The 21,270-nt window shown below is 42.2% G+C and overlaps 1 long non-coding RNA gene across 1 annotated transcript in view; it reads right to left on the reverse strand.

Moving 5' to 3' along the window:
- Positions 1-1,132: 1,132 nt before the first annotated feature.
- Positions 1,133-21,270, reverse strand: part of LOC136359907 (uncharacterized) — an 87,730-nt gene continuing 67,592 nt past the window's right edge. The window contains exon 2 of the long non-coding RNA XR_010743374.1: positions 1,133-1,222. This is a non-coding gene — a long non-coding RNA (uncharacterized lncRNA). The remainder of the gene's footprint in view (positions 1,223-21,270) is intronic.

The following is a 21,270-nucleotide window of genomic DNA, read 5'->3' on the forward strand; positions in this document are numbered from 1 at the left end:
CCAATGCAGGACAATGATACTGCAGATTTGATCTAGGTCCTGCTGTTGGCAGAGAGAGAGAGATGACTGCCAGAGGCATGCTGTGCATTATGGCAGGGTTTTGATATTCACCCAGCTTAGTCAATTATCGGGATCCTCTGTTGTTCTGCTCCTCCAGGGGGATAAGATAAACCTTTTCCTTTTTGTACTATGTTTACAATGAAGTGAGCAAGGTGGGAGAAAAAGGAAAGTGCACTACAGTGCTTTATGCCCCAGTGGAGGAAGGTCTTCTGCCTCCTGCAAAAATGTCAGCAGTGTATCAGGGAAGAGATCTTAGGAGTGGTGGCTATGTCCTCCAGTCTAGCAGAAAAACTCAGAGCTATCTCTTTCAGAAGAGCTTAAGTGTGACCACTCTTGTAGAGTGGTCTCTACAAGACATTGAGTCAGAAGGATTAACCATACAAATGACAAATATATTGTTGCTTTCTCATCATTACAGCTTCTTCTGACTATCAGAGCAGCACAGCTCCATCATCCAGCTCCACAGTACAACAAGATGTTTTCCTCTGTTCTTTCCCTGGAGCTGTTGCTGAGATCCCTCTGTGTTCTGATGGTTAGAAGTCTTCTTCTAATTTCTAGGTGTCAACTTATTTACAACCATTTCCTACTCTTTTCTTCTTGTGCCAATGTTATTTGAAACAGCTCTTCTTCCTTCAGGTGTTTCCCCGAAACCTTTTGTCCAGGTAAGTGGATGTGTAGGCATGGGGGTATGTGCACACACATTGTGAAAACTCTACATACAGAGAGCTATAGACACCTTCATTTCTCCACATGAAGCAAAGCCCAGTTAGACCTTCTCCTCCTGTTTTTGAAGTCCATTAAACTTTTTCATAGGGAAAACCCATGTTCTGCTGTCTTGGAGAGCCCTTGTTGAACCACTGCAGTTACTTCACATTTTGGAGTCACCGTCTTGGTGCCTTGAACCAAGCAGGACAATCTGGACAGCTCTAAAGGAGTGCCAGGAGACTCTGGATTGACTTACTCAAATGCCTTGTTTTACCCAGATCAAGGTCGGAAATTTTGGTCATGTTTTTCATTACCATCTAAAATTGATTTTTCCAACAGGGAAAAAAGTGTCAGTGTCAACAAACCGGGGGAAAAAAAAAAAAAAAAAAAAAAAAAAAAAAAAAAAAAAAAAAAAAAAAAAAAAAAAAAAAAAAAAGAGAGAGAGAGAGAGAGAAAGCTATTTTTCAAAATGTACAATAAAAAGATTTTTCTTTCTTTTCTTCTTGCTCACTGAACACTAGGATAAAGGCAGATATGTTGTTGCATCCAGGGCTATCCTTTCAGGTGATCTGTAGGGTCAAAAGTAGGGTTTAGTTTGAGGTAGCTGGTAGAAGGTGAGGTCATGAGACCAGGTAGGGGATGAACTGGCTAGAAGTGGAGTTGCTGGAATATAAAATAGGGAGTTAAAAGAAATCCTGGGGAATGGGCCAGTTTAATTAGAATTGCAGTGGGGTTATAAAAAAATGCATTAACATGTTGTTCCTTAAGCATTGGGACTTAGGGAATATTTCTTGGGCTTCCTGTGGTTCCCTTCAATGTGGATTCTCTCACATTGAATAACAGTGCTGAACTCGTTTTGTGACCTTTTCCACTAGCTTAGTCTCTGTCCTGTACCCCACTGCTAATTTTCCTAAATATTTTAAAACATAATACTGTGATGCCTTTTCTCTTCCTTCAAACTGCACTGGAACCAGCCAAGAGTCTCAATAATTATTAAATGAGGGTAAACCTGACAGACAAACAAACAACCAGAGCACAGCTGCATAATACTCATTTCCTCAGGAAATGAAGCAAAATATTACAAACAAAGTCCATTTATTAAAGCTATGTAATAATTTAATAAGAAGAATGTCAGTGTTCCCCCATTGAGACCTTACTTGGCTTTTAGGCTGCCCTTTTTGTCTTTCTTTCACCTTCCTCTGACGATTAAAAACTTGGTTGTAGCTGGAGATGGGACATACAGATTGCCTGACAGTGTCGAGCCATACCAAGCCAAGCCTGAGGATCATACACATCTGGTTAAACTCACTGCCAGGTGCTGGGTCTGGGAGGAATTGCTTCCTTTCCTCTGCAGAGTGGAGGATTGTCCCCTTCCCAATCTCATTTGTGAGGTTTTATTTAGGGAATTCCCTGACACTGCCAGAGCTAAACACATCTCTCTTGTTCCCCTGTCACTCCATGAGACTGGAGGAAACCCAACACTGAAGCTCTGCCATTTTATAGTATTTATTAGTACGGACCTGATGGACCTACTGTGTCTTGCAAGATCACCTGCAGTGGCAAAAAGGGAGCTGGGGTGACTCAGATGGCACCCTTCAGGGACACAGTTCTTATGAGTTTTGATGGAGGGGTTACACTGGGACTGGCTTGTCCCTTCTAATGGCAAAGCCCAGGCTCACATACTCTCCACCAGCAACTTCCCTCAGCTGGTAATTTAAACAAGGTGACTGAGTTCTGTAGAGAAGAGATTTTAACTTCATAAATTTATTATGAGGATTAAATTAGTGATATTTAAATTTTTAAAATTAATTCTATTTTGTTACCTCATTGTATCAGCTCCATGTCTTTTGAGATGTATTTAGTTGTATGCTACTGTTTATTAATACTCTTCTTAATGATTTAAATTGCAGCTATGCTCGAGATGGGTGAGATGCTTTCTAGAAATGGAAGCAGGTCCTGCATTAATAGACTTATTCTGAAATTGATGAGGCATAGAAGCATCTTGTTATGAGATATATATATAATCTAAATATATACAAAGAACACCTTTAGTAGTGATTCATAATATGCTACAGGAGGTATAACAGCATCCTCAAACATAGGCAATGCTTTTAATCCATTTAATGCTCTAGCAGGAACCAGACCATCATTTGACTGGTTAGATATTTATTGTTTGATGAGGCGCATGAACCCATTTCTGCACGGAAGTCCAACTTACTGGGAGGTGCACCTCCAACATGAATGGAGGACGGACATGACTGTTTATCTCCAGTTGCTGATGTATGAGAAGTATGCTATTCATATATCTGGTCACTTTTTGTTGGTTACCTGTCTCACAGGAGCTGCCAAGGTGGTGATGTTGCATAAAGATAAGACTGGGGTGTCCCTGGCAACCTGCAGACAACTCATTTGCTGAGCAAACTTAAAACTACCTACTTTACCACAAAAATGGCATTTGAAACTCTCAGCAAGTTATCTAAACCCTCAATTTTATGGCAACATTTCACCATTCCAATCTGTGAAAGCTAAAAATTAAATTTTCACTAAGTACAACATTCATCGGAGCTGCTGAAAGGACTGAATAGTATTTTCCAGTATCAGATGACGGGCAGATAGAAAACATAGTGACTTGCTGAGCAGTCGTAACTTTGCAATGAGCTCCAGCTGAGCTGAGGGAGGTGATGTGCTATCTGGGACACCCAGAGCAGATGTCCACCCTGCACAGTAATATGCCAATGTGCACTCAAAGACTTTTCCTGCCCCCTAAAGAGCACTGTACACACTTGTAAGTGTCCCTGTAGCATCTCTAAAACAGAGAGGAGAGGATTCAACTTATCTGCTTTAGTGATCAAACTTTAAACTTCTCAGTTCAGGCCTGTGAACCAAGGTGCACATAGTGGCAGCACATTCATCTTCTCTGGCTTATAGACACACAGAGGGGTCAGTGTTTAGAGTAAAAAGGGACATGGGTACCTCATGCAGGAGACTAAAGTTTGGTGAGGTGCCACTGGGACTGGTTTTCCTGAAGCTCTCCAAAAGAGGTGCAGAGGTATTTGTTCCTCCAGAACTTCCTTTAGGAGTGTAGCCTAAACCAGATAATCCGAAACACTCTGGATGACTCTTCCCTCTCTGGTGGTTATAGATGGAGTCTAAGGAGTTCAGTCTATTCATACAGATTTAGAGAACACCATGAACATCCCCCAGAGAGGATAACCTGGAGCATGTCCAGAGTCACCAAGCAGTTTGTGGCTGGGTTCCAGGGCAGCCTTGACCCTCTCCCATGGTGCCAGGATGTTACAGACAGCAGCCTATGCAAAAATGTTTTAGTGGATACAACTGGACACTTAGTGGGGACAAACTGGAGAAATGAATAACCTCCCCATAGAGACAAATGTCCTACATTCAGGGGAGGACAGTAAAAAGAGATCTTTTACCTCATTTATAAACTCCAATTAGTGTCAGAGTTTCAAATACTAAAAAAGTATGGAGGAGTCCAAATAAAAGATAAATGCCTTCAATCTTTAAATTCATTCATAGGCTGTGTCTCGGCATTTTTCTTCAGGTCTCACATACTTGAAAGCTTGCCAGCTCTTTTCCAAGCCTCTTAATCATTTAGACTAATAAAAATATTATCTCTTTCTATAAACCATGGTTTTCTTGTATACTGAGACCATCATAGCTACAACATCCATCTGTATAACTCCCCTGCTCACTGAAGTAACCAGTGACTGGGTTTTTGTCCTTTCCAAAAGCTCTTTCCAGCCTCTGGATTTGTAACCCCTCAACCACAGAGGAAGGACTGGCAGGAGCCAAACCCCACACCTGTGTAAAGGCAGAACAAGCCTTTGTTACTGTGCTCACCCCTTTCATGGCACAAGCAGGTGGTTCAGGATGTAAAGATATATGTCATCAGCATGGCTTAAACACATATAGGTGTAGAAACAAGCTCTAACAGAGTTGAAAGCAAAAAGAGGAGAGGAGAGAGGAGAGGAGAGGAGAGGAGAGGAGAGGAGAGGAGAGGAGAGGAGAGGAGAGGAGAGGAGAGGAGAGGAGAGGAGAGGAGAGGAGAGGAGAGGAGAGGAGAGGAGAGGAGAGGAGAGGAGAGGAGAGGAGAGGAGAGGAGAGGGAGAGGAGAGGAGAGGAGAGGAGAGGAGAGGAGAGGAGAGGAGAGGAGAGGAGAGGAGAGGAGAGGAGAGGAGAGGAGAGGAGAGGAGAGGAGAGAAAAGAAAAGAAAAGAAAAGAAAAGAAAAGAAAAGAAAAGAAAAGAAAAGAAAAGAAAAGAAAAGGGAAAAGAAAATTGAATTAGCAAATTCAAGTGATTTGGCACTACTTGTTTCCAGCTCCCTGGTGCTTCCTGAACTAAGCCAGTAGAAAATATGTAATTCAGCATTCAGCACAGACATGAAGCAAAGAAGAAGATCTAGGTCTGTAACTGACTTATTACTAAGACCTGAGGTTCTGGCAAGAACAGACCTGCTTTGAAATTTGAAGACCAGATATAAACTTCTCAAATATAGAAGCTTCACATCTGATGATTTTTGTATCTGTGCAAAAGAAAACATAGGGTGGACTTGGGGGTTTGTTTAGTTTTGTTTTTTTTTTATATGTCAGACAATGTTACCAAAGACCTGATTTGTCTTGATAAGTTTGGAACATCCTAGAGATCCAACCAGACTCAGAGCTCTTAGCACTTCACAAACCAGAATGAAAACACTGCCCCAGCCCTGAAACCCAAGAGAAGCAGTACTGCCAAAAGCCTGGGAGATGGAGGAGACAAGGAAATGCACCCCACATCGATGTCCAGATGTGAATATAACCAGAGTGACTGGCAAGTCTGTGGTGGAGAATCTCTGGCTGGGAAAACAAGAGCCTTCTCCCCTCTGTACCGATGAGCTCATTGAAACCTCACAAGTCTGAGCAGATTTTCTGGCCTTGCCATCTCTCAGTCCACCTGCTACCTCTTCAGAGCAGTGGGACCTCAGCTTCACCTAGCCTAGGAAAATAAATCTGTTGTTGAACAACATAACTGCTAACACAATTTTACTGATGGGAACTAAAGCAAAGACAGGCTGAAGGTGACATCCAGACAAAGAACCACTGTCAGTGTAAGATGATTCTGCATTTGGGGTTATTCACTGTTCCACTTGCTTAGGTACTGTCTTTATCAGGTAGTTTCACATTGTATTTGTCTGGAAGAAACACAGGAAAGCTGGAACATGGGTTCTGAGATGACAGCAAGGTCTCTGTGCATTTACTCCATAGCCGCCTCTTTCATGATGCCAGAAAATCATGACCTCATGACAAACTTTGTCAAGTATGCAGTCAGCCAGGAGCCAGTAATAGTAGTGGTGTCTAAACCACCAGAAAAAGGACAATTCAAGACAGGGAGAACTGATATTGCTTGTAAAGAAGTCAAATTAAGCCAATTCATAAACATAGACATTCTTATTTAAGTGCCTAAACTAACACATCTTGCTATTTCCAGCATTCCAGTACAGCACATACATCCTAAACCACAAGGCAGAAAGGATGGGGTTTCTAACCTCATCAGCAGCATGTTTTTTATAACACCATACAGCTCATGAAAAGCTTGGCATGCATTGCTGGATTCATTTATTTCCATTAGACAAGACCAGATGAGCTTGACAGTTTTATATTCACTTGAAGATCTCTCAGTACAGCAGGCTGTCCTAATGGCATCAGGCCCCAGTGACAACTGAAGTATTGCTCACAGAAAGGAATCAGAAGGACCATTGACCACAATGGACTGAAAACAGTGCTGTAAAATTGCATGGAATTTGCACAGAAAGAATGTGCAACCTAAAGCTACAACTTATCTGCTGGCCCAGAGGGAACGAAAGATGATGCTTCACAAATTTTCAACTAGCTTTGGATTGAGCTTTGAAAATAAGAATCCTGCTTGTGTTTCCAGGATTTCCAGTGAAACTTTTTCAGAGCCCTGTGGTGGTCCTGGTATACACCAGGAGAACCAAATCCTCTTTGTTCTTTTCCTTTTGACTGCACCCTCCTGTGACTTCGTATAGAAACAACTTTAGGTGTTGGATGGCTCAGTTCTGTGACTTTATTGCTCTTATCTGTAATTTAATTCTGAGGCATTCAGAAATCCTTTAAGTGCCTCCTGATATGCTGGACTAGAGAGAAGAATGAAAAGTCAACCTTCCTGGTTACTGCAGTTTCCATGGGAAGAGGGTATATGTTTCTGGGAAGAATACAGCCAATTTAAAGGAATATATTTAAAAAGTGACTCTAAAGACATTTATAAAGAGACAAGATCTTGATGCTGTACTTCCACTGGGTAATGTCTTACATTTCTCCAGGTGCCCAAACAGATTCCAATGGGAGTCTGTGGAGTAATGTCTCTTTAATGAAAGTATCAGAACCTGGTAATTTAGGCTTAGTCTGTGGTTGTTAGATTTGTTATTACTGTCAAGAAGACTCTTTGCTAGAGTGGGACCTTTATTAAGTATGGTGTTAAGTTTTCTCTCTAATTTTAGAGTCTTCTGTTCTCCATTCTCATTCCAAGTGAGACTTGGAACCCACTTATTCCAGTGTTAAATAAATGGATTTTGCATGACAGGGATGCTGATAAACAGGCTTTTCAGTCAGGCTACAAACAGAACATAAATCAGATTCTGATATAAAGGAACTTCATTGAAGTGGAGTGAGATATATCAATTTCTGTTCACTGTAGCTCTGTCCCTGTGATTGCAATTTTCTTAGGGTGATTTCCTATGTTCATTACTATGAACAATGAACTATGTGTCTATGACTTCAGCAGTTTGATTCTCTTTTCTTACTTTAAAAAATACACATTTTAGGTAGACTTTAACACTTTGGATATGATAAGATTGCTGCAACTGTGTTCATATAATCCGTTGCCAGGAAAGGATCAAGCCTATGTAAATAGGCCTATTTTTTTTTCAAATCCATTTTTAAGGACTTCTTTTACTGCATATTCCACAACAATTCTGAGATAACTATTAATAAATCTAGTTACCTTGTGAAAGTGGAGTGATGTAGGATTATGCCTTTAAAAGTCATGAATTTTCCTGAGGTTTTGTCTATATTTAAAAGTTCTCATCAATTTTCAGGTTTCAGTCTGGCTTTTCCAAAAGCATTGTGCATCTTCAACTCATATTCATCATCTCGAAAATTTGGCTATTGCTCTCCTAGAGGTTTTCTCCCACAAAACCACTGGCAAATTCAAACCTCTCTTCTGCTTTTGATAGAGTATGTTGGTTAGCAGGCAGGACAGGGATTAAGATCTTTTTAGCAATGAGTTAAAACACAAAACAAGTCCAGAAAAACTCACTCCGGAAAGATTGCACAGGTTACAGTGACTACCATCATGTGTATGGAGTCCATTGGGCAGTGGATTGGGGGAAAAAGTTAATATTTTCTTTTTTTTTTTTTTTCCCTACTCCTGCTCTTTAATTAATTCTTCATTAAGTTTTTTCTACTTTGGGAAGCTCAGTCACCATAGGGGTTAACTCAAGGAAGTGGCTAAAAACTACACTCTAAACTATATCTTGAATCATTCACAGACAAATCTAAACTGGGAGGTAAGGACCAAGATTATACCAGCAAAACCAAGACTGAACCAGCATCTCTGTTGATCCAAATTTTGGGGAGTTCCAGCAGCCCAGAAGGAGCCCCATGATTGCCAACAGCTCTGGACTAGCCAGGGCATACTGAAATGTTGGCAGGGAAGGCCCAGTCTGAACCTACTGGCAGAGTTTGACACTTCAGAGGATCAGCATCAAAGGCACATCTTCCCATGCTTTTCTTTTGCATCAAGAACCATGAAAGTTCTCTTTGTAATCTGTGTTTTTACAAAGCTGCCTCTCCCCAGTGAGCATTAAAATACTTTGCAAGCCAAAGGTCTCTTTTGGATCTGTCTTAGATTGATATAAATGAAAATTACTCTGATGGTAGATGAGAATCAGCCCTTTGTGTAAACAGCATTCTTGAAACTCAGCCTTCTTGTGGGCAGAAATCAATCAGGCTGCTTGTTTAGCCTTAACCCTCCTGTCATAAGCAATAAACTTATTGCAGTGGGAATTGAGAGGGTGCATCCAGAAACCAAATTGTGTTTGATGCTCTTGGATTGACAAGGTAAAATTCTTCAGGACAGGAATGGCCTCTTAGAAGAGGTCAGAAATTGCAAATATCACAAATGTAGTATGGCAAGGGGATGTCAATGGCAGGGTCTCTCCCTAGTTTTAGTGCAGAAGACCTTGTGAAGTCACACCTTGCTACAGAGGTAATCAAGTAGTCAGGCATTTTCTTACAGAGGTGCAGACTGCAGTACAAAAGACTTGTGTCTCCTGACCATAGACTTACATTCTCCATTTACACTCCTTTTAGAGCAGCTCACATGTCCACAGGGTTGCACTGACACACAATATGAAAACCCTTGGCTGAAATCACCAGCCTGTAGCACAGCCAGGGCTTCCAAACATGACTGTGATGAAGAACAAAGAAATAATTTCTAGAGGGAAAGAAGAAGAATTACTGATAACCAAGTGGCATGGCTTCTATTGAACTTTCAAGCATTACTTTACACCAGTGCCTGCATTTGCCTTTCAACATCCTTCCACTTTAAAATCTGTCTGAGGACAGACAGAGCCATCCACTGAAATTTATCTATAGATAACTGCAAATGAAAAAAGGTGGAGAAGAGGAAACAGAAACAGGTAGCAACCTTTTTCATCTCTCGCTTCTTATTTCACTCTAATTAGGTTTTTAATTGCTCAGTAGAAAACTCTTCCCATGGGATATCCTGAGGCATCAAAATGTCTCATTTTAATTCATTGGCATTTGTCAGCCAAGGTAGAATAAAAGCTGGAGTGCACATGCATATGTAGGGGGCTTTGAAAACAAAATAAACAAAGTAAGGCAACTCTGGGGAACAAAATAAACAAATAAATAAATATTTACCTGGGTTTTCCTTCAAAGCAGGAACATTATTATGGAGTTAGCTCTCACTTCCTTGTGGGGTGTTCCTGGATTTTGCACTATAAAAACACATCATATGGAAAGCATCAAGAAAAACAGGCTTATGACCTGGATTCACATTCCCTTTAAACCCTTCAAGTAAAATACCCCTACCTTGAAAGTACCGAGCACATTCTGAGGTCCTTATTGGAGAGCTCAGATCTCTCCTTGCCTTCTCACCAAAAGGGTTGCTAAAATAAATAATGATGAGCTGGAAATAAATCCAGGATTGTTTTCCCTGGAAAGATATCTGAGGATCGTGGGCAAGAGCAGAATGAACTTGGAGGAGTGTTTCAAACCAGAAGGAAAAGATATGCAGAGTTTTAGCTAACTTGCACCACTAAATCAGAGGGACAGATCTAAAAGGCCCAACGGGAGTAGTGAGGACAACAGCGAGAACTCTCCTGGAAGATGACATTCCCACCAGTTCCTTCATTAGCAGCTTCCCCTCCTGATGCTGAGTGTGTTGGTACATGAGAATTCAGGCAGAGCTGTTGGGGTTTGCTCTTGCTGAGCAGCAGCGATGGGTTTTGATGGTGTGGCTACAGCCGGGCAGCACTGCGGTGTCAGACGGCCCCTGCAGAGGCTGGGCTGACGCCTCACAGCCCGCTCAGACAGACAGACAGACAGACAGACAGACAGACAGACAGACAGACAGACACTCCCCTGCACTGGTGGCAGGGACACAGCTACCAGAGCAGCTCATACCAAGCGGTATCTGAAAGCAATAAAGCAAAAGAAAACTGCGGGGAAGCGTGAGCTGCAGGAGCCTGGGTGGGAGCATCCAGGGCGTGTGGTCGTATGGAGAGAATCATTAGCAGCAGTTTTTATGCTGAAAGACATTCCGGTCTTGGAGATAAGGTTCCTGTTGGGATATTTCCTTGTCATTCATAGCATTTAATGCCTGATTTTCATTTATACTCTACTGTTCTCAGACATCAGACTCATCTCTTCCCCCTCTTACCAAATAACTACAATTGAAAACTTGTTGAAGTCTAAGTGTTCGTCCCACTACGATGAACATTCACAGACCCTCCAAATATCTCCATTCCTGTAGCAAAAGGACGCATATTTCCCTCTGCCAATGCAGAGCCAGTGCTCAGAACAGTTTGACAGGACAGAGGCTCATAACACACCTGGAAATGTCCATCCTGTGAGGGCAGGAGGTCTGGTACCCATTCCCATGGTAAAACTGCCTGGAAAGCAGACCCTGTAAATGTGCTTAAGCCCAGATCGCTTAAAACTTAACTCAGGAAAGTCTCTTTAGCTAATTTTTAGTTCATGAATGCATCATACTTTCGACTGCACTGAGAGCACTATGCAGGCCTTCCTTGGAGTCTGATTCACAGGAGAATTGCAACCTGAAATATTTAATGCAACCAGAACCCAGGGCTTCTGAAATATGAGGGGATTGGAGCATGAAGTCCATAATTTCCAAAAAGCCCATCAAACAATAGGAGGGAGATGGAGCAGCAGCAGCAGCAGCAACAACAACAACAACAACAACAACAACAAAAACAACAAGGGAAATCTATAGAAGTTCAAACAACAACAACAACAAGGGAAACCTATAGAAGTTCAAGTCCTGAGAGTGCTGCTGGGATAGCCAGCAGTCTGAAGATATTGGTCTCCCTAATATTTGGCCAAAGGTGTAAATGGTAGATGCCTATTTTGCTAGGCCACTTTCCCTTCACTGCATAGACCCTCAGACAAGCCTGTATAAGCCTAACCCAGGAGATGCTCCAAGGGAATTGGTATTCAAGGGAGTTTGAAGCCTTGGGAAGGATACCAAACCCTCCTCTTTGGAACAGGATTTAACACAAATTGAAAATCTTCCATACACTTCAAGGTTTTCTGCTTCATTCCCAGAGATGCTTTGCAGGCCTGTCAACCCTGATTAAATCATTCCAAATAATTAAATTGTTTTTGAAAGTGATTTGTCAAATATATGCATATATATATATAATTTGTAGCTTGCATGATCACAGTAATACATCAAGTTCCTGAAAGTCATTGAGTCCTGCATCAAATTCCCTTCAGCCTAAATGGTTTTATTCTGTTCAATTGGGTTATAAAACCTTGGCCACCTAGTGAATCTGGTAGTGGTTATAAATCTCTGCAGCTGGGAAACTGGAAGGCAGCCCTGCCTACCTTACAATGAGAAGAAACCCTGTTTCCCATTCCAATTCAGCAGTGCCTGCAGAGTATAAAGACCTTTCTGAGCAAAATCCTTCAAAAATAGTAATAAAAAACCAAGGGGAGCCCAGGAAAGAACATGTTATTATAGATAGATGTTGTTCGAAGGGCTCTGCTGTATTTTGAAGGACATTTTGAAAGACATGGTAGTGATATAGGATTTTTGCTCTGCAAGAGCAGGGTGTACTGGCAGCACACATGAGCACCACTGTACCACCAAGATATATCACTTCGTTGTAGCCACTGCCTGTAAGGCCCTTAGAAACCCAGTGAGCTACAGTGAATGTTGCTGAACATCCATTTCCCAAGGCTATTGAAATAGGATTTTTTTTATTTTTGGTGAATGGCTAATGAATAAAACAATCCCGACGGAAGAAAACAAGCCAATTCCTGGCTTCTGTGTTAGGATTGAATACAGAGGATCAGCTCACACAGTAGGTGAAAAGGATACAATATACTTGTGATAAACTTGCCTTTTATCCCATTTTCTTTTAATTGCCATGTTGTCAGGGTGTTTTTTCCTTCAAAAAATTCTTATACAACCTTGTATAACTTTGCGGTCAAGTTAATGGCTCTGTAGTTACCCAAAACATCTCATTCTCCTCCTGCTTTTCTTATTTAGCAATGGGGCCCAGATCCTATTTACCAGTTACATGAACTACCCATGACTGAATGAATGCATCATTGCTACTGAGCTAGCCAATTCACACCCTTGTCCTTCCAGAATTCCGGGACAGAGTCTATCTGTCCCCAAGTCTCCGTTCCTCCTCTGTGGTCATTCCCATTCTTATAGCCTCATCCTCATTTCCTTTCATTTGCAAATTCACCAATGTCCTTAAGCAAAAGGAAAGTGGTGCTGCCACAGGTCACTGAGCCAGTCTGACACTGCACAGGCTGCAAGGGGAAGGAGCTGCCTCTCTCCTCCTTCACCTCCCCATGGCCTCATTCATCCCTGCCACCAACTTGGATGCTTGTGGATCAGTTTTTTTGAGCTGATTCGACTTGCTAAAAACAGCAGAAAAATTCTAGCCACATGCTTTTCTGGGGTGGTTTAAGGGGTTAAGGAGTTGCCGCAAGACATGGGGTGAGGCTTCGTCACTGTGGTGGGGAGATGGGAAAGCACAGCAGAGCCTCTCCTTGCTGGCAAAGATGAGTAATCTTCTAAGCCATCTCACCCTATCTCACAGAACTGCATCCCGAGGCAAAGCATTTATCGAGTTTTGGTGCCATATTTTTGATCTCCATGTTCTTTCCCTCCTATTCCTCCTCCAGCTGAAAACCCGTCTGGTTTTGATTTTAATTTCCCTTGCAAGGTTCAGCGCAGCCTGACAGCTTGGCAATTCTCACAAGCTCTCTATGCTTTCTGACCTTTGAGATGGGGCTTTTTTTGCTGGTCAAATATGGTTTTAGGCCTTGTTCAGAACCCTTTGTTCTGCCCAGTCCAAATGTCCTGTTTGAAGTGGATCTTACATTTAATTCAGTCTGGAGCCTTCCTCTGTGATATTGGTCCCTCACCTGAGCAAGACACAAGAGCATAGGGGTTTTTTTACCCTTCCCTGTAAAGTACCCTGCACACAACAGTCCTAGAGCTCTTAAACTAATTTGCCCCTTTGGACCTAAGTTGCAGATCCCTCTTATAACACTTTTATTATATTTACATGGATTCATCTCATGATCACAGGTCCACAGTCATTATGTTCTCAAGAGATCTCACCGTCTACAAAATCAAACCTAAAATCTCATAATCTTGTATTTGTTGCATAACTATGTGAATGAATGAGTCAGTCCACACTCAGGGCTGTATGGGCTTTTCTTGATAGCATTTATTTTCTAGTGCATGTGTGCAGAATTAAAGCTTCCATAACAATACAATTCTTACTTGTATACATATTGATCTCTCTCCCTCTCTCCCTCTCTGTCTCTGTCTCTCTTTGTCTCCCCCTCTCTCTCTCCCTCGATACAGGAATGCAACCTTAGCTCCCAGTCCAGCCTGGGAACCTATAGGAAATTCCTGGAATGACTCAATCTCAATGTCTTTCGCCATCTTACCCTCTATCACTTGGAACCAAATGGGTTTTGCTCTGCCCATGCAGTTCTTGTGCCCTGGTAGTCTCTCCTACCATCACTCTACAGCATTGCTTCTCCTGCCAATCTTTATTCTTGCCTCTCCTGACCAAAACCTATCCCTCATTACCTGCATTCCACAACCAATGCCATTCCAAGATCCTTCTATTATCTTTACAACATCCAGTGTTCCATCCTGCTTTGGTAGTTAAATCCCTCTATTTCATTGCTAATACCTCCTTAATAAATAGAAAAGTATTTCAATGCTTTTACTGGCCAATATACCTTTTCTACCTGCCACAGACAAAATATTTTTATTATCAAATTATCTATTTGATTATTCCTTGCAGCAATAATTTTTCCCTTCCACAAAATCCGTTTTACTGTCCCACATCCCAGCACACACCATTTTTCCATTATGCACTGAATCTGCTCTTCCTCTGTGCTGAATCCAGGTGTAAGAATTTCACAGATATTTCCCCAACTCTCTCCCTCATTTCTCATGAGGTCTTCATACCTGCTGATTTTAGTCCTACAGTATCACTCTCTCTACTGAAGTGAGAGCAATCCTTTTCCTTAGTAATGTCCCATAATCAAACGTCTCAAAATCATCCTTCTTGATGAATATTTGAGGCACTTGCTTGCCTCCACTTAATGACTTTTATACCCTTTCTGAAGGCTGAAAGGCTCATCCAAGACTTCGTATATCTCTCGTAAGTGGCCATAACTATTCTTGACTCCTCCTCACATCCTTTGAGGATTTGCTTTAGCTTCTAAATCCACACTGTAGTTCCCACTCTCTTCTGAATACGTCTGGCAATATGGGAATTAACTGGCCAAAGTAATTTCCTCTTTCTGGTCATTAGGGAACGACATTTAAGGACCATACTGTGGCTTTGGGGGTTAAATTATATTTTCATCCATGTCTCTTGGGCAGCAAAGTAACATGCTACATGTACCTCAGGCTGGAGCCACAGCATGGTGTTATGAGAAAAGTTGACTCTGAGGAGCTGAGATCTAGCCTCTAGGTAGCCTGACCCTGGGGTTTGGATTTGGTACCTGCAGGCTGAGTTACTGTACAGAGTTTCTGCAGTGTTTAATAAAGGCTCTACTCATTCTGCATCTTCTGTTGATGCTGCCTCTTTCTTCTCCTTTAGCAAGTTTGTCAAAAACTTCCAGGTGCTTAATATCCCTGAGAACCCTTGTGAACTTAGCTGAAAGTGATTATGTGGCTGAACAATTATTTAGGAAAATGAGCAAATACACACACCACACATAAATTCCAACTATGTTACAAAACCAGGCAAAAAAGGTGCCAATATGCATTCATCTTTAGCTAAGCACTGACAGCAGGGCAGTGTATTGTCTTTGCCGATCTTATTTTCACTTGAATGGTTTTCCTTTTATTCCCTGTGGTGTTTAAGGTCTTCCAAAAGAAATACAAATGATCATTGGAAATGAATAGCTGGTAGTGCACGGGTGTTGGGAGAGTGCTGAAAATGGGCTTTCACTCTGCATTCAGTGAGAAAGTGAATCATTCTCACACAAAGCTAGAGCCTCGAATGTGAGGAGGGGAGAGAATGAAAGCAGGATGTGATTCTCAAATGACATTTGGTGCTGTTTATCTAGTGGAACAGTGCATAGATTGGGTGTAGAGGAAACACAGCATCTCACTGCTGGGAAGCAATTGCATTCATTTTGAAGTGATCTATTAGCTCTCAGGTCTTTTAAGAAAATGGAGAATAACATGAAAAGAGACAGAAAAGCAGAGGAAAAGGCAGAATTAGATCCAGTCTGAAGGATCTGGGAGGCTGTGGAGGGGCAGAAGTCTGGACATAGCAGACTGCTGTCTGGTTCAGATAGGCCTGTGAAGATGATTTATTCCATTCTTGAATTTTGGATAAAATCTCAATCTTGCATAAAAGCAGAATCCCAAAGCTGAAGATAAGTTATCCAAGACACTCTGGGGTTATATAGGTTTAAAACCTACATCATTACTCCATTAAAAGCAAGGATGGGCTTAAAACACAGGCATTGGGGAGTAGGGTGTGTTTGCAAATTCAGCCTGTTTGAAAAACAAAACTGAGGTACAGATGAGTGTAACAGGAGGTTCTCTTTTCCTTTCCTCGTACCCTCCTCTGCCCGGCTTCCCTCCTTCATGCCCACACCTTGTTAGTGCCTCTGGCGTTCACCAACTGGCCTGATCCCCTCCATGTAACTCACTCATCCTTAATTTGGAGGCTAATACTTTACCGTGTCTAAAGTGTAGTTGCTCTTGGATTCAACCCCCAATTGATGTAGGTCAATGAAGCTTCATTGATTTAATTTCCACCAGCTTAGGCAAGCCAGTTCTGAAAGACATGAACAACCATTAGCCCCATTTAGCTCCTCATTTCTTTTCAAAAACTATAGACTATAGCACTGGAGCACTGGAAAACTAATGATTCAAAAGCAAGAAAGAGTCCTTGAGTTTAGATATTTTAGCAGCTGGGAAAAGGAGCAGATGTTCAGTCTGTCTGAGCAGGTAGAGCTGAAGAGCTATGGAAATCATGTCTACCTATATTTTCCGAAGTCCCTCTGTACCCTGCCCAAGGTGATATTTGTACCAATAATATGAGTTCTGAGATAGTGCTCAGTGAGGAGACAGGGGAGAAATAGGATGGATCAGAAAAGGAATAACTCTCCAGTGCAGCTTTAGTGGGGATCATCACTGTTTTATTCTTCCAAGCAGTGTGACCCTGTCCAAAAATGAGGTTCTACTGACCTGTTGTACCTTTTCTCCAGGGACGTGGTGAGTAATAGAATGACTTCCTACATGTTTCGAAGGTGTAGACATTCCCCTAAAAGCAAGCTGCTGAGTACAGAAAGATGGAAGATAGCGCCATCCCCAAGGTTTGCCATCTACCTAGTTAGGTGTGAAAGTCCTGAGTGAGACCTGCAGTCCATAACTTTCCTTCTGCCAACCCCACGTGGGCACTTGTCCCCTGTCTTTACCACACCAGGTGGTCAGTCAATGGGTCTATCTCATTGAGGGGAAACTGGTTTCTGAAAATCAGATTTTCTCATTCCAGTGCTAAGCCGTAGCTGAGCTTGTACTGGCTGGGCCCCCACTGGCAAGATGCTGGGCTTGGATGCATCCTGGGGGGGCATTCCCAAAGCCATTCCCCCCATCCAGGCCTGGGTACATGCCAGTGCACCCTCTCCAGGTCTGAATTTTCTCCAGCAGTAATGTGTTGTCCATGCTGCCTGCCCTGTCACAAAAAACGTATCCATCCCCACAGAAAGCAGCATACCCTCAATGAACCTGCCTCCAGTGCTCCTGCAAGCCCTGCTTGAATTAAGCATCTATTTTAATTTGTAGATTTGTAGCTTTTAATGAACATTGGAGTTTCATAGGGCATAATTACTATTTTTTCGTTCTCTTTTTGATTGGTGCAACAAATACTTATTGGTAGTTTGTCAAAGTTACATGCAGCACCTATACTGTGTAGTGAAGAAAAAACACCCAAGCAGCTTCCTCATAAAATTATCTGCAAAGGTGCTGGGTTAGGGAGAACAGGCACAGAGGCATCTCACTTTTTTTTTTTTTTTTTTTTTTGGTAGCAATGTCTGGATGGTGGCTCATTATCAGTTGTAAATTACAGGGAAATGGGGAAAGGGACATGAATGACAAAGTTCAGAAACAGCATCTGCTGAAGAAAAACAAATGAGGTGGGGGGCAAAGCAGGGAAAAAAACAGATGAAACATTGTAATTTCTTGGCAACAAGTTGCAATTGTAATTTAGAAAATTGGAAGCATCCGTTCTCAAACAGTTCTAGCTTTTTTTGGTTTCTTCTTCAGTTTTGAGTGCAGCCCTTGTCCAGCGGTCAGCTGTGTCCTCCTGTAGGATTACTGACTCTCCCTCACACAGAGCAGTAATGGACCCCTCGTGTTTGGTTATGGGCCATCGAAGAAAAGCGTTTTGCGATTGTTTCGCAGTGCAGTCATTTAACAAGATTAGAGATAATTTGCCCCTTGGAATGCAAAACTGTTTCTACAGGTGCTTAAGCTTCCTGGCTTTTGGATTAGAGACCTCATTTTGTTTTGTGCCATTGCATTCAGGAGGTCTCCAAGGACTGTAAATAAATGAACAGCGACCCTCCGCAGCTGGGAAACTAATTTTCCAGCCCAAACGGCAAGAGTTGCAGCTTACAAAGCTCAGTGGATGCAGATAAATATGTGCATGCTAATGTATTAAACGTGCTGATTAACTAATCCTGACTGTGCCTGAATGCCAGCCATTTGCCGACTGGGAGACTCCCAGAGAAACAAGCCTGGCCAGAGAGGGAGCAGGTTGCTGGAGGCAAGCAGGAGGTGCAGGGGTGTCAGAGGTGGTAAAAGGGGTGATGGCCATTCCCACTGATGCTGGCAGAGCTCCTTTACACCTCCCTGCCTCCTTCTCCCACAGGGGAGAGAACAAGTCCCGGCCCTTGGCCACATCCAAGAGGACAGGAAGTCTCGTAGATGTGCGCTGAGATGTGGAATCTCAAGGATGCAGGGATGCCATGGACTCCTTCCAAAGGAAAGGAGAGACCGTGCTCACTCCCCCAGGGACAGCTAGTTCTAGTCCTGCCAAATAGATGTGGTCTCTGGAACAATTCTCCAAGAAGGATCATTGGATGGAGAAGGATTCCTGGATGGACCTGGATCATGGTTACTGGGGATCACAGAAAGCTTCATTTATTTAACTTCTCTATTCTTTTTCTATGTCTTTTACTTTTCTTGTAGTGTTTCCCTTCCTTCTATGGGTGTAATTTGTTTATTTGAGCTGTGAGGGAAGTTGGATTCATACAACTTTTATTCCTAAGTATTTTTTAAATTCAGATGCGGGATGAAAACCAAGACTGCTGAAATTCCCCAGGTGATGAAATTACTTTTCTCTGCTCAACCCTGCAACAATTCTCAGTTTTGGGGAAGGTCTGAGTAAGTCTTCCTGGGACCAGAGATTCCCCTGCCTCAGACATCCCTGCTGGACCCTGTCAGGCTGGCTCCCTGGAATGTTCAGGAATGCCCTGCTTCTGTGATTCCCAGACCTGTGAGGCCAAGAGCACCAAGCACTCTGCCAAACTAGCCATGATCAGTGGTTTGGGGGCAAACCCAAGGCTCAGAAGATCTTCACTGTTTAAGATCTTTCTGTGCCATAGGTCATCTGGCTACTTTGAACAAAATGCTGAAACATTTCAGTGTACTCATAAGTCAGGGGACAGAAAACTTGAAGTTCTACAGGTCTGCAGGTTCACTAATAAAGCATTACAAAAGTGATTTAGGTGAGGTTTTGTTTTGGTGTGTATGGGTTTTTTTTTGTTTTGTTTTGTTTTAATATACAGATTTATACAGTTTTCAGATATGTAAAGTGAAAAAGAAAAGTTTTGTCAGAGGAGGCAAAGGTATGTTCAGCTACAAGATGCCACCAAGAAAGTTGGCTTGACTCCAGTGTAACCCTCACTGCTTGTTCCCACCTGCCCCAAACCATCTACTGGTGGTGCAGCTTTGGTAGCATTAGTATTTTTGAGGATTAGGGTGTACAGTGGGGTCAAATGAGTGCTGGCATCAGGCAAGGGAAGCAACAAGATTTAGCAAGTACAGGCGAACATGACAATTCTTTCTGGCATTAGGTACTCCTATTAACTTAGCTCAAAGGTGATAAAACTACTAACACTGTCCTTTCCCCCACTTTTTTTTAAAAAATATGGTTTGCTGAACCTTTCAAAATTATCTATAATTTTTATAAAAGTCAAACTCTTCCCAGAAATGTTTCTTTTTTTGGTTTTGGGGTTTTTTTCTTTTTGGCTCGAAACATTATTCACCTCTACTCCAAGAAATTTAAAGAGCACAGACAGCTTCAGTGATCAGAAATGTGTCTGGCAAACAAAATATTTGCAGAGAAAATTTTGCCCAGATGCACTCATAAAAGTTATTGAAAGCTTTTTCTCACTGTTCTTCTTCTTGTAAAATGGCAAAATAGAATGTTCTTATCCAACACAGAGATTACAAAAATAAATGTTTTAAGAAATCTGACTCACACAGTAGGAGCCAAAAAGACAGGTGCTGTAAATTGTGTCTCCCGAGGAAATAATAATAATAAACATCCTAACAGACTGACAGGGTATCACATGAAAAGAGCAAATTCCCTCTAGTTCATCTGTTTCAGCCATCTGAGCCCTGGACTCACTGATGCACAGTTTGGTACCTGCCTTTTCACTGATGAGTGGGAGCAGATTTTGCAGAAGAGGCATTTCTGCAGGAGTGACATTGAAGTTTCCTTCAAATTTGCTACAAGCCACCAGGCAGCCACTTGACAAGCAGCAAAGTTCAAGCAGTAGCAAGCAAAAAAAAAAGGAGAAAAAGCAGAGGTAGTACTGAGAAGCCCATCCAGAAAGCACAACTCAAATAACCAGACCTACTAACTAGACAGCCACATGAAGAGCACGTACACCTTTAGAGCAAGGTGATGCCAGTGGGGATTGGACTCAAACAGACTTTCCAGATGGCTGCATATATTGCTCAAACTTCATGCAAATACTATTTGCGTGGGCTTAACTGATTGTGTACAGAAAATCCCACTCATCCCCCAAATGAATAGAAAGCAAGAAGAAAAATATGATTGGTGGCAAGTAAATATGCAAGTTTTATATGATGCACTGCTTGTGAATATCTGATTGCATCCCCTTCACAGCCAGCCCCTGGCACCCACGGTCTATCACTAATGCCCAGCCACTATTCCAGAGATTTATACTGCAGTAAAGTCCCATTCAAATTTTACCCTACTTTTTTAGATTCTGTAAGCTGCCACGGACCCCCACAGTTCCTGAAATTTAGGGCACAGGCACATGAAGTGTAAGAGAGCAGAGAAACAAAGGCACAGGCAGTTGGGGAGGTTTGTTCTCAGAGGCAAAGATTGCTCTCTGCTGTTGAGAACATTTTGCAAGCACCGTGACAGAGGGAGTTTAAAGGCAAAAGGAAAGGAATTCTAGAGGCTGCTCCCTTGGGAAAGACTGATACTTCAGGTGGGTCATCTCTCCTGAAGGAATTCTACCTTTAATTCTGTGGTGGGTCCAATCTTGAAGTTTAAAAGCAAATCTGTGAAGTTGTATTCTATTTGCTATACATTTGTCTTTATCGAAGACAAGGGCTGCTTGCAGTATGTGAGCAAGATCTGTCCTCTGTGGAGACACCCTGGGGCCCTT

This window comes from Sylvia atricapilla, chromosome 4 (genome assembly GCF_009819655.1).
Source record: "Sylvia atricapilla isolate bSylAtr1 chromosome 4, bSylAtr1.pri, whole genome shotgun sequence".
In the NCBI taxonomy this organism is placed as follows: domain Eukaryota; kingdom Metazoa; phylum Chordata; class Aves; order Passeriformes; family Sylviidae; genus Sylvia; species Sylvia atricapilla.